This window comes from Meles meles, chromosome 16 (genome assembly GCF_922984935.1).
Source record: "Meles meles chromosome 16, mMelMel3.1 paternal haplotype, whole genome shotgun sequence".
NCBI classification, from domain to species: domain Eukaryota; kingdom Metazoa; phylum Chordata; class Mammalia; order Carnivora; family Mustelidae; genus Meles; species Meles meles.
In genome coordinates, this window is record NC_060081.1 from 28,251,355 (window position 1) to 28,263,735 (window position 12,381).

A 12,381-nucleotide genomic window follows, 5' to 3' on the forward strand; every position below is an offset into this window, starting at 1 on the left:
CAGACTACGCGGCCCCTCCTAGCTCTGGGCCCCCCCACCCCGCAGCCCCGCGGCCCGCTCCCACTCGGCCTCCGCCTGCCCTCTGCCCGCAGCTCTGTCATGCGCTGCCTGCTGCACGGGGCCCGCGCCAGGATGGGGTAGGGGCAGCACCAAGGAGCCGGGTGATGGGCCGCCCTCTGGGCACTGAGCAGACTGCCGAGGCCTGACCTACCACGAGGACTCGCGGACGTCGGTGTGGGCAGGGCAGAACATAGCACTGTAGACCCTGGGTGACGCTGGGGCGGGGAAGGCGTGGGGAGACCGGGGGTAGGGGGATCCGGGGCTGCTGTGGGTGGTGGGGAGCCCGGGAGAGCTGCTGCCACCGGTGGGTTCTGGACAGTCCTGGATCCCGCCCCCAACAACTCTGGCCACCTCCAGGAGCCCCACCTGGATGTCAGGTGGATGCCCCAGTGCCTCCCAGCAGACTCGGTGGGTTCCATGGCTTCGCTGATGCCCCTCTCCGCATATTTAAGCCCTTAGGTCCTCCTGCTGGTCAGTTGGGACCTGGGCTTTGTGCAAGCAGGTGAGTAAAGGGGTAGTGGGATCAAGCAGAGCTAGTCCGTACATGGGACCTGTTAACCTATTCACTCTGGCACCCAACAGACGGGCCTCCTTCTCCTGTGAATGTGACAGTCACTCACCTCAGAGCCAGCTCGGCCACTGTGTCCTGCGACATCCTAGAAGGCAACATTGTCATTGGCTACTCCATTTCCCAGCAAGTACGAATCACCCTTCTGCTCCCTCAGCCTGTGTCCTTGGAACTCTGAGCCTTCCTTCCGTTACCCCCAGTGGGGACCAAAGCTCCCCTCCCCGTGGTGGGGGAATCTGGGAGCTGGTGTCCCCTGGCTCAAGCTGCCCTTGTCATCCTACTCCGTGGAGTGCTTGGATGTTTGAGTCCTGGGACTGGTGTGAGACCGCCCTCCTGTCCCATCATCTCCCCGCAGCGACAGACTGGCCCTGGGCAGCGTGTGATCTGGGAGGTGAACACCACCACGTGGGCCTGTGCCCTCTGGGGACTGGCTGAAGACAGCGACTACACGATGCAGGTTCGGAGCATCGGCCTTTGGGGAGAGAGTCCCCCAAGGCCTCGGGTGCACTTCTGAACTCTCAAGGGTTCTGACCGGCTACTCTCCAACAGCTCAAGCCCAGGTGAGAGGCTCAGCTATCCTCCACTCCCAAAAGCTTTGGATTCTCTGGCTTTTTACCTGCCCTTTAGCCTCTTGTTTACTTCCCCCCAAACAAGCCAGTCTAGCTTAGATGAATAAAAGGATGACTTAATTCATCATACTGCCAAGAAACGAAGAATAAGGTTGTCAGGGGACTGGGTATAAACAGGCTGATAATGAATTGTTTGGGAGAAGGGCTTTTAAGCTTCCTTTTCCCCACCGTCTGTTCCTAGCCGCCACAGTCTGTGTGAATACTTGCCCGCAACGGTCCTGCTTTTTTGGTCTCTAACTACCTGTCCACCTTCCTAGAGAGGGGCTCGCAGGGGCAACCCTGCCCCCAGACTCTCCATCCTTACGGGTCTGCATAGAAGAGCTCTGTGGCCGCTCCCCATAACCTGGAGTCTATCTCTTTCTTCTCAGGTGACATCACAGTGGAGGGTCTGGATGGACAGCGACCATTGCAGACAGGGGAAGTGGTTATTGTGGTGGTGTTGCTCATGTGGGCCAGTGAGTGAGCAGCTGCACGGGGGACCAAGGATTGGGGGAGTGGGGGCTCAGTGAGGGTGGGAGGTGGTGAAGGCTGTCAGGAGAAAAGGCAAGGAGGGAAATGCAGGGGAGATGCTTAGTTGAGGGTGAGCAGAAGTTTGAGGAGAGGAAGGCTAAGAGGGTGGTGCTCGCATATGAGCACCCGAAATTCAAGGGTTTTCTTCTCAGATTTTCTAGAAACCGTGTGGGTATCTCACTGCCCTTCAAGGCTGTGAGTGGGGAGGTCAAGATCAAGGTGCAGATTGTATTGTTGTGTCTCAGCTGTAATTGGGCTCTTCTGCTGTCAGTATGATATCATCAAGGACAACGACTCCAACAACAACCCCAAGGAGTAGGGGAAGGGGCCAGAACAGAGTCCTCAGGGAAGGCCAGTGGGGACGAGACAGGTGATATGATGTGGGGCCAGTGACGGAGGGAAGGGTGATTTTGCTTCTAGAAGCAGTCAGGGAAAGGGAGAAGGCCAAAGAGGGGCAGGAAGAGAAAGGAAATAGATATTTGGGATGAAGGAGGCTCTTACCTTCCTGACATGAGACTCAAGCCATTTTTTTCAAAACAGAAAAAGTCACCATCCATCAAGACCATTGATGTATGAGTGAAGAAACCGAACTCGAAAACAGATGCACTAACAACCTGGGGATGGGGATAGGGTCAGGGAGAGCCTCAGTTGGTGATCTGCCCAAGACTGAAGGATCCCATAATCTCTTAGAGGGTAATGACACTCCCACAATCTCAGGCCTGGTACCCATCCTCTTTCCACTGTGAGCAGGGCCAGAAGGTAGGTCTCTTAGGGGCTGTGCCCCTGGACCTGGGGAATAGCTATCAGATGGGATATGTCCTTCCATCCCCCAGGTCAAGGGGAGAGACACCTGTTCAACTGTATCCCACTAAGTCCCAGATGGGGCCCCCATCGCACCTGCATCAGGTCTCTCGGCATCCCCAGCTGCCCCCACATCTTGCCTCTGGGTCTCAGAGAGGGGTGTTTCTTGGGGTTCTCTACCTCCCCCAGCAACTCAAAGGAATTGTCTGGGTCTGGGGCAGATGCTGCACTGCACTACTCCTATGTCTTCCACGGAGCCTCAGGTGCTCCCCCTCTCACCTGGTAGCCCCCCTCCCCCAGCTGCTGGTGACCTCACCCCTTGGACATTTTTCCAATAAACGTTCTTGGACAAACTGGAGATGACTGTATGGGACACTGTATAGTATGCTGAAGACACTTCCCCACTGTCTCTCCCCTGACCACAAGAGCCTCTCACACCACCACCAACTCCACAGGAGCACTCTCATTGTTTTAAGGCATTTGTTTTGATTCTATAACCTGGAATGGGTGGGGAGAGGACAGAAATGGGTGTAGAAAACTAGAGCCCTAGTTCCTTTTGCTTTGTTCAGTGAGAAGGGCGGAGAAGGAAAAGAAGGGGCGGGGGGATATAAATTCTCCTGCATCCGTGGAAACGAAGGTTATACCGCATGAGAGGGGCTGGTAACCTTTTTAAGTTCACTGCCCACATTGACACCCAAGCTTTTCACCATTTATTCCTCTGACTCCTCCATCAACCTCAGTTAATTTCCAGAAAAGGACTGAGTGGTGTTTGGGACAAATCAAAGAGCAGCTCCACTAATGGATCCTTCAGTCCACATGCTCCTACCCTGTGCCTCCTGTACTTAGAGTCTTCCCCGCTCTCACTCTTCCTTTTGTTTCTGTCTGCCTCTGTCTCTGCTGATTCGGTCAAAGTCAATAATAACTGTAAAGTGTAAGTGAGTTTATATTCACTCTCTGCCACTATATCCAGAGGAGGATTATGGAAATAAAACTGAGGGGTTGGAACTCCCCTGTCAAAAGACTTATACTTCGGGCTCTGGGGCTACTTCCTTCCTGTGAAAGTAGAGGCTTTCCTCTACTCTTTCCTAAATTCCAAGGGTGGGGAATGGTGCCAATGAGAGAAATACCTGTTGATGTTTGCAAGCACTATGGGGGAAAGGCTGCAGAACCCAGAATGTGGACATCATATGCTATACTCTCTGGAGAATCAGAGGTCTTCTCAACTTCGGATCTTTCCAGAGGAGGTGTATGAACTCTCCTTTTCTGCATCTCAGTCTCTCTGGCATGTTACAAGAATTTAGGCCAGTAATTCTGAAAGGGACCCCAATCCAAATAGATCAAGAAGTCATTATCCTTTCTACTTAACCTAGCTCCAACCCCAGGTATCACAAGACTTAACTTCATCCTATCAGATAAGCCAAGTTCTCATTTGCCCTCTGCCTTGAACCACAGAAGCACCCAGATCTGGGCAGCAGTCTTTGATCCACTGCTTCCCAGTTCTGAAGTAGTACCTCTCACTGGCCACTGGCACGGAAACATTCACATCTCGGACTCTGGACACCTCGTCTCTTGGGATGGAGGTGGCACGGGGTATAGAAGCATGGCATAGATATAGGGAGCTAGAAGTTCAGAATATAAAGGCTGTTTAAATGCATCAGCTCTGGGTTGAATCCCAGTTGCATCATTTACTGTTAGTTTGTTAAGTGACCCCTCTAATCCTGAGTCTCCTGGGATGTGAAATGGAACTAATAATGCCATCCCCTTCAAAAGGTGTCTTTGAGATTAAATGAGATAATGCATCTACAACCTTTTGCCCAGTACCTGGCAGAGGCATACTGAGTATTCAGTTAGCTATCATGATTAGCCTTGTGATACCCCGTGCAAATCATATAGCCTATTTCGGTTAAAACCGGCCCGCTGCAAAACGTGTGAAAGCAACCGCCCTGCCTTCCTCCAGGGTTGTAAGGATTAAAAGAAGTATTCGGCCACACTTTACTCACAATCACGGTGTGAGAAAGACCGCCATTACCTAGGTAGGACCTGGAGTATGTGGAGGGCTTGTGGGCGTGGCTTGAGCTTGAGTTTGCAAGCAAGGACAGGATTGGTTGAAGAGAGGACTCGAGTCCTCTCGGGGTCCCGCCCTAGACCTCACTGCGCCTGCGCACCTTCTGTTTGCTTCAAGGCGAAGCTAGGTGGGGACCTGGTGAAGAGTGTTCGGCTCTCTTAGCATCTGCGTCAGCGGCAGTCTCTGCGGCTGCGTGGCGGGTTGTCCAGGTAACGACGGGAGTTGTCGCTGACTGGTGGCATCAGAGAGACAGGTGTTCTTCAGGCAGTTGAAGCATCTGAGGACCCTGCTGAGCCCTCAGGTGAGGAGTTGCATGCCTCCTCCTTCCCTCGCCAGCCTTAACGTTCCCAGAGAAGTGGGGGAACTGAAATCTCACCATGCTGAGCGCCTACTGTATGCGGAATCTCTGCTCGGTAGGCAGTGTGCGGTAGTCAAGACGGACCACTAACTTCGGTAGCTTTCATTCCTTTTCATTTGACCTCAGTTGTGTACGAGGCCCCGTGCTGGGCGCACGTGTAAACAACGAACCTAAGTCTGCGCCCGGATAAACAAGCGCTTTAGGTAAAAGGCCCAAAGACAGAGTGCGGAAGACCTCACGTGCGCTCTGTTGATGAAGATCTCAGATTCAGAAAAGGATGGGCACCGGGAGAGGAACCATGCTAAAGGAAGGCTGGGTTTTGGAGCTAGGAGACCAGCATTCAAGTCCTAGTGCCAGCTCCACTTTAAATAAATGGTCCAATCGCGCTGACTTCAAGCCCTCGGCACACAGTCTCTGAGGCCCACCCAACTACTCCATTTGGAAAATGGGAGTAACAATAATAGCAGCCTGAGGGGGTTTGGAGGAAGAGTTAAGGAAAGTCATGTGCCCATAGCCTTATCAAACTAAAAAACCCTGTAGAAACTGATAGACGAGAGAGAACATTCAAAATTCAAAGGATAGACTCATACAAAGCTAATGATAGTATCTGCCATCAGTGAATGTTTCCTATGTAGCAAGACAGCATAATTTCAGGAGTTAGGATTGTGGTTTGTGGAGTCAGACATACGTGGATTTAAATCTTGGTTCCATCCCCTTATAAACTGTGTATGTCAATTTGAGCAAATTACTTAACTTTTCTGAACCTCAGTTTCCCCATCTGTAAAATAGGCATAATCATATCTGTCTCAGCATTATGAAGTAAAAGGACAATGCATATTGAGCATGGATCAAAATGTCTAGTCTATGGTAAGATCTTGTTAAAGGTTGGTTTTTATTATTCTACTCCCTGCCCCCATTTAATCCTCACCACAGTGCTGTGAGGCATGAGGAAGGCTTCACAGCGAATGTGGTATTAGGAGAATAGAGGGAAATTAGAACAAAAGAGAGAAGTGCTCATTGCTCAGGACACTGCCCCCGAAATTGTAATTTAAAAATTCCTTTACCCTAATGGAATAATTGGAAGTGAAAATCCCCTTCAATCTTTCAAAATAAGATGTCATGTTGCAGGGTAGGGCAAACGCCCAGGATTGGCAAAATGATGAGGGAAGATGATGAGCAAGGAAAATGAGGAACCTCAGCCTTTCGAACCTAATTCAATCAAGCGGTGGGGGAGGGTAAAGGTGGTGGTGTGGCTATTTTCTGACTCTGAGGATTTTGATGGAGGGAAGAAAAAAATAGGCCTTTTAAACCTGGGACTTTGGAGGTAGGTGGGTTAGGAGTGAAAAGTAACAAAGTTTCAAACCAGAGCTCTGGAGCCCAAGTATTAATCACACTATTGGAGCAGAAGCCAAATGTTTTATTTCAAGGAGGGAAGTCCTTAGTTCAGAACCGTTGAGGACCAGGTGGTGGACAGATGTGGAAGAGAATAATTGACTGGGAGATGATCACTTCAAAACTGGACTTCTGAGCAGTGCATAGTTTGGGGGGGGGATTAAAAAAAAAAATTAAGCTGGTGGCATTTTCATCCTAAATCTCAACTCTGATTGTTTAACTCCCCATTCCAGAACTTTCCCTGTCTTTTTCCTACCAAATAAGCCCAAACTCCTTGGCCAAATTCCAAAGTTTTTTTTTTGTGCTGGCCTCACTGTTTTTCCTGTCTTCCTTCGTCTGTTCTATTTGTAAGATAGTTTAAGCTAAATTAAATTACTGTCTCTTAATGAGATTTGCCTTTGCTCTTATCATTCCTTCTACTTCAGATAACTTCCCCCATTTAACTACATCCAATTCTTCAAACCTTAAAGTTGGGTCATTTAAACATAAAACGATTTCAGACTTCTCCAAACTATCATGGCTTTGTACATGCCTTTCTAATGGGATTTTTTCTGTTTTGCACCATGTTATTAGCCTGGGGGCAGGGACTGTATTTTGTTCTTTGTCTTCCTCTGAGCCCCTGGCTACATGCCTTTCTCAGTAAGGTACTCAAAAAATATTGAATGAGGAGTGCCTGGGTGGCTAAATCATTAAGTGTCTTCAGCAAGGTCATAATCCAGGGTCGTGGGATTGAGCCCCACATTGGGCTCCCTGCTCACTGGGAAGCCTGCTTCTCCCTCTCCCACTCCCCCCGCTTGTGTTCCCTCTCTCGCTGTGTCTCTGTCAAATAAATAAATAAAACCTTTAAAAAATAATATTGAATGAAAAAAATGTATATATTGAATGAATGGCCGAAGACCAGAACCTATTAAAAAAGAAAAACTTATCATACCAAATGAATTTATTTCAGTTGAGCTATGAAGGAGCAAGACCATTGCAGGGGCACATTGGTACAGTTGATACTGTGTGTCACCTCAAAGTGTATTTGCATTATGGGTTTCTAAAGCACCTTGTTCTCCTGGGCCAGGGGTTTTATAGCCTTGGAGACCAGGATGCATCTTTTGTTTTAAGAACTATGATTTGGAGAATTGACCAAAGTCACACTAGAGCTAAAGGAACTAGAAATGCTTTTGTCACTCTAGATGAACACCTGGGATTATTTTTGCCCCCCCTGCCTCTGCAGGATGGAGCTGCAAAGGTGACCTGCATGGCTTGGTCCCAGAACAATGCCAAGTTTGCCGTCTGCACAGTGGACCGAGTGGTGTTGCTATACGATGAACATGGGGAGTGGAGAGAGAAATTCTCCACCAAACCAGCTGAAATGAAGGTGAAGAGAGTACTCTGTGTGTCCTTAACCTGTTCATGGGGTCTTATGAATCTGGAAAACTTCCTAACTAACTTCCCCAGCCATCTGCATAGGAAATGGCCTGCCCCATCTTTTCTCAGGATAAATCCCTCACGCTCCATACAGTCACACAAACACCTTTTCTTCTCTTTTCTCTACCATGGGTACTCATGACTTTTTTTTTCCTTTTCCTTTTTTAACTCTTAATATGGCAGGAAGAGCTATATGGTGAAGGGCATGGCTTTTTCTCCTGATTCCACTAAAATTGCCATAGGACAGACCGACAACATCATCTATGTGTACAAGATTGGAGAAGATTGGTGAGGATAGAGACTGGGAGGTGGGGGTGACCTGGAAAAGAAGGGGAAGGCAGGAAGAAATGTCTCATTGGGGAAAGGGGAGTAGAGAAGATGATGGTCCAGGCTGGGACATGGAGAGCAAAGGCCTTCCCGAGTCTGTTGCTGCTTCCCTATCTGTGCCTGCCTCATGTGTTATGAGATCCCATCCCTGGTGGGATCAGCCTAAGGACAGCATGAGGACCTGTGATGGGAGCCCTTGGTGACGCAGCATCTTTGTTATTGTTCTAACACTGCTCGGGCTTCATTTTATGCCTCCTTTCAAGGCTCCTATGGAACGGTAGGAAACATTAGGGGGAGCAGGGAACGTACCTGGTCTTTCCTCCCTTCCCCCAGCATCACGTGTGGCACTTTATTTATGAAAGTGTTTTTAATGTGTTTTCCCTCCTTTTATGTGGCAGGGGTGACAAGAAAGTCATCTGTAAGAAATTCATCCAGACGGTAAAGTTCAGACCTGTCTCTGGGAGATTTGGATGAGCAAACATATATCAATATATCTACTTGTAAATGTAACCAGAAGTTGCATTTTTAAAACTTGTCAGTCTGACTTTTCCAACTGAGAGGATGGAGGGTGGCGCTGTGTGGCTGCCCATCCTCCTTGCTTTCCTCCTTGAGCCCTGCTGTGTCCTCTTCTCTGCTGTAGGCGACTGGGGTGGTGGCACGTGTGGGGGGTTCAGTTTGTTATAAATGCGCTGGGCTACATGGACAGGGTTATCCTTTTCATGATTTCCTCCTTACAGAGTGCTGTCACTTGTCTGCAGTGGCCAGCAGAGCACATCATTGTTTTTGGACTGGCTGAAGGGAAGGTAAAGAAGGAAGAGAAACACAAGAGAGGTTGTGGGTGGGGATAATGGTTCTGGAGAGAGAAATACGGTTAAATGTCTCCCTTAGGGTCAAATTATATATTGGGGGAGAAAAAAGAAGGACCAGTTTTTTGTTATTTCTTTTTCTTTCCTTAGGATCTGGGTGGGATTGAAAGGAACCTAACCAGACTTATATCCATTTTCCCATTTTCAGGTTCGTTTAGCAAACACTAAAACTAATAAATCATCTACCATCTATGGGACAGATTCTTACGTGGTATCACTGACAACAGAATGAGTACGGAAGAGCAGTATCCCAAGCTTGGAGACATAGGAAGAAGCGATGGGGATGTCGGGACTGGGAGACTATAATATGGAAGATGGGGAGGAGTGGTAGCAGGGAGCCCAGGTAGGGTAATGTTTGACACAGAAGCGGGATTTCTTGGTGAGACAGAGTAATCTCTTTCTTCCTCTTCCTCTTCCTTTTAATTCACTCACTTTTTTAGTTCCTCTGGGAAAGGAATTCTCTGGTCATGCAGATGGCACCATTGTTAGGTATTTCTTCGATGATGAAGGCCTGGAGAGTCACAGGTATGACTAAAGGATGCTGTGAGATGGGGGTAAAGAAACCCAGGATCCCTCCTAGGGGAGGTTGAACATTAAGATTGAGGTGGTTGAAGGAAACAAAAGCAAAAATGAACTTTTGGGACTTCATCAAGATCAAAAGCTTCTGCACAGCAAAGGAAGCAGTCAACAAAACAAAAAGGCAACCCACGGAATGGGAGAAGATATTTGCAAATGACAGTACAGACAAAAGGTTGATATCCAGGATCTATAAAGAACTTCTCAAACTCAACACACACAAAACAGATAATCATATCAAAAAATGGGCAGAAGTTATGAACAGACACTTCTCGAACGAAGACATACAAATGGCTATCAGACACATGAAAAAATGTTCATCATCACTAGCCATCAGGGAGATTCAAATTAAAACCACATTGAGATACCACCTGACACCAGTTAGAATGGCCAAAATTAGCAAGATAGGAAACAACGTGTGTTGGAGAGGATGTGGAGAAAGGGGAACCCTCTTACACTGTTGGTGGGAATGCAAGTTAGTGCAGCCACTTTGGAGAACAGTGTGGAGATTCCTGAAGAAGTTAAGAATAGAGCTTCCCTATGACCCTGCAATTGCACTGCTGGGTATTTACCCCAAAGATACAGATGTAGTGAAAAGAAGGGCCATCTGTACCCCACTGTTTATTGCAGCAATGGCTACGGTCGCCAAACTGTGGAAAGAACCAAGATGCCCTTCAACGGACGAATGGATAAGGAAGATGTGGTCCATATACACAATGGAGTATTATGCCTCCATCAGAAAGGATGAATACCCAACTTTGTAGCAACATGGACGGGACTGGAAGAAATTATGCTGAGTGAAATAAGTCAAGCAGAGAGAGTCAAGTATCATATGGTCTCACTTATTTGTGGAGCATAACAAATAACATGGAGGACATGGGGAGATGGAGAGGAGAGGGAGTTGAGGGAAACTGGAAGGGGAGATGGACCATGAGAGAGTGTGGACTCTGAAAAACAACCAGAGGGTTTTGAAGGGGCATGGGGGAGGGGGGGGTGGGAGGTTGAGGAACAAGGTGGTGGGTAATAGGGAGGGCACTTACTGCATGGAGCACTGGGTGTGATGCCAAAACAATGAACACTGTTATGCTGTAAATAAACATAAAAAAAAAAAAAGATTGAGGTGGTTGGCGGGGGGCACATTTAGATGCAGCCACAGAGAGAATTTTTATTCAGGAGGCCACAGCTTAATATTTGTGGGCAAAGAGGAATCGAGTGGAAAGGATTCTGAGAGTAAGGGAAAGTGAAAATTATTCTTATCTATGTAAAAAGTGTATTTATATGTATAAATTCATAGGAAAAGTCATTCTCAAGAGAGAAAAGGGAAAGGGTGGGGGATAAAATGAATGTTTATGTTTTACTTTATGTAATTCTCTATTGTCCGACTAACTTACCTTAAGACTTACTTGTAGAGGGGTGCCTGGCTGGCTCAGTTGGTGGATCATGTGACTCTTGATCTCAGGGTTGTGAGTTTGAGTGCCACATTAGGTGTAGAGATTACTCAAATAACTAAAACTTAAAAAAAATAGTAATCCCTTTCTGCCTGGGTGACTTTCTCCAAACCAGGAAAAATCCGGCCTTAGCCTAAAGCACTCTCCCCTGAAACTAGAGAATCTCTTCTTCCCTTTGGACCCCAACCTAAAAATATGACATTAAAGGCAGGAAAGAGAAATTCCTACTTTATTGGAAGCCAAAAGAGATTCAAAAAAAGAATTACTCAGGTAATAATTAAATTTATTTCTTCTGTAAAGAAAGAGCTGTATGCTCCGTGTGGACCTAGCCAGTGTTAGTTAATGTGTAGGATATGTCCCTTTGGGGGCCTTATAGGTATTTACTAAAGAACTCAACATACAAGCCTTTTGAGGTTTCCTCTTGAGGACAATGTCAGACATGTGTGTGCATGTCATACATATGTGTGTAAGAGTATAAAACACAAAGACGGTTTGTGAAGTTCTCCAGATTAGGATGTGTTGGGGTGGGAAAATGTTGGGAGGAAGATTGATACGGGTATAAATTTTTCCTAGAAAGGAAAAATCCCTGGCTGAGGCTGTCAGAGTCAGAGTGATTGGAACCCTCTACTTCTGTCTTAGGGGAAGTTGGTGAACCACCCCTGCCCACCCTTGGCTTGGGCAACCAATAGCATTGTGGCTGCAGGCTGTGATCAGAGAATTGTAGCCTATGGAAAGGAAGGCCATGTGCTACAGACTTTTGATTACAGCCGTGACCCTCAGGAGCGGGAGTTCACCACCGCTGCTGCAAGCCCTGGGGGCCAGTCTGTTGTGTTGGGAAGTTATGACAGATGGGTCCCTTTCCATGTGCATCTTCTGCCTACTTTCCTGTGTACACCTTGCTCTAGCCCAGTTATTTTCAACCAGAGTGGGAGAATGGTTGGAAATCAATGTAGGTTGAAAGAGATCCTCAGGTTTTAATTCACTCACTTCCCTTTTCCTGCTCCCACCATCGGTTGGGACTCTGGCAGTTCCACAATACACCAGGATTTTGTGTGTCTGTGCCTCTGCATGGGACTCCATAGTGGAATTCATCTCCACTGTCTTTGTATTACCATTGCCTCTGTTCAGACCACTGGCTCGGTGTTTGTCCCATGATATTACACTTTGGTGTTTATAGTTATCTGGCTAAACTGAAACGCCCTTGAGAAGAGGGCCTATTCATTGTTTTTAAATCTCCAGTGGCCAAATTAGAATCCAGTACATAATATATGCTTAAAGGTTTTGTGAAGGAAGGAAGGAAGGACGGGATGGATGGATGATGGAAGGGTAAATAAAATAAAATAAATAAAGGGCCCCAGTCCCTTC

At 47.5% G+C, this 12,381-nt stretch overlaps 2 pseudogenes; both read left to right on the forward strand.

Moving 5' to 3' along the window:
* The first annotated feature begins 365 nt into the window (after positions 1–365).
* Positions 366–2,086, forward strand: LOC123926549 (annotated as a pseudogene).
* Positions 2,087–4,728: 2,642 nt separating this feature from the next.
* Positions 4,729–12,381, forward strand: part of LOC123926550 — a 49,011-nt pseudogene continuing 41,358 nt past the window's right edge.